At 43.9% G+C, this 1,553-nt stretch overlaps 1 long non-coding RNA gene across 1 annotated transcript; it reads right to left on the bottom strand.

The window, feature by feature from the left end:
- On the bottom strand, positions 258 to 833 carry LOC8056627. Its single transcript, XR_002450405.1, has 3 exons — positions 734 to 833; positions 533 to 643; positions 258 to 440 (listed from the first exon to the last, which is right to left on the bottom strand). It is a non-coding gene; the product is annotated as an uncharacterized LOC8056627 (long non-coding RNA).

A 1,553-nucleotide genomic window follows, 5' to 3' on the forward strand; every position in this document is an offset into this window, starting at 1 on the left:
CAGTCGTGGCCCCTCGACGCCCGCCTCCAAATGCCGGCCGGAACTCATGTGGGGGAGTTCGCGCGGCCACCACGGACTGGCACAGATGTCAGGTGGAGTTCGCACTTCGCGCACTGCCACGGAGAGGACTGCCTTGCTCGATCGCATGGCTGCTGGCAGGCAGCTCCTCCTCCATCCACTGCTATAGGTGCTGCAGGAGCGGCTAAATAAGCTCCCTTATGCAAACGCTCTTACAGTGGAATGCAGACTCTCTGGCCTTTGCTTGGGAAACTTTGTTTCAATTTGCAAATGGAGATGTGTCAAGTATAAGTACTGAAAAAATTAGTAATTTTATGCCAAACTAAGTCGCACTTACCGAACATAGAGATTTAAAACGCAAGTGGCTCCCCAGACCTGGATCATGCCTTCCTTTGTGATTCTTGACATAGGCCCTGAATGCCCTGTTTGAATAAAAATCGATGTGACTTGTAGTATGCAGAAGTCGATATTAAAGTGAATCATATAAGGTTACTAGGATTACAAATTTGCTTACGTAATGAGAATTGACATGAAGTCTTTATATGTGTGAGGGTCAAAATCTGCAGAATCACAAATCCATGCCATGTTCATCCCGACATCGAGACCTATGACTATCCAGTGATTGCTACAACAATTTTAAATAAACACATAAGTACCTTTGCATCAAAATAAGATAAACCGAACAATCGTTAAGTATACAATTAATCGAACTTACTTGAAGTGGTATGGAATCCATATTGTTTCGAAGTGTTGGAGATTCTTTAAACATACGGCAATCCACGCCGCAACCTTAAGAGACTCTTCTCTTATTTTGGCTGCACGGATCTTTTCTTTCTCCGCCAACGTCCCTCCAGCAGCTAGCTGTGGCGCATCCAATTCCCATCTCGATGGGTAATTAAAATTTATTTGTGCTATAGGCATAGGGTCTACATACCCGGCTTTCGTTGAGCGTGTAGATTTCATAAAGTTTGCTTGCATTCTAAAAATCATGACGTAAGTTAGTTTTAGCAAAATCCAACTAGGTTACTTTCAAATCATATCAAGAGGAAGAGGACTTACAGGCACCAAGTGCGAATCAGATTCATCGACATTGAACTAAGGTGAAAGCATGATTGGATGTCGCTGAAGTCAAAGGCAATACCCGAAGCAGGGCCTCCAAATGTGCGAGCAGGTATTACTGCTTCCAACACATTCAGTTCTGTACGTGAAACATGCAAGTAGTACCAATCATGGAACCTTCTCATTCCATATGGCATCTTACACAAGACCCGGTTTGGTAGGAAACGTTTGCCTTTTACATATTCTTTCGGGCAATCCTTTGACCACTTGATGGTTTCAACATCTGGATACTTTGTTATCGTTGTGTAGTCTGAGGTGTCAGTGGGCATCCTGTAGGCAAATTTGTTCGGGCCTTGGTTCTCAGGCTTGAACTGGTCATGAGCATACCACTTGTACATACCCGAGACATTCATATCCACAAAAGATTTTGACCCTGTCGACCTTATCATGATGGGGATCTTTTCACGAGCTTCACA

The sequence above is a fragment of the Sorghum bicolor genome, chromosome 2, assembly GCF_000003195.3.
Source record: "Sorghum bicolor cultivar BTx623 chromosome 2, Sorghum_bicolor_NCBIv3, whole genome shotgun sequence".
In the NCBI taxonomy this organism is placed as follows: Eukaryota; Viridiplantae; Streptophyta; class Magnoliopsida; order Poales; family Poaceae; genus Sorghum; species Sorghum bicolor.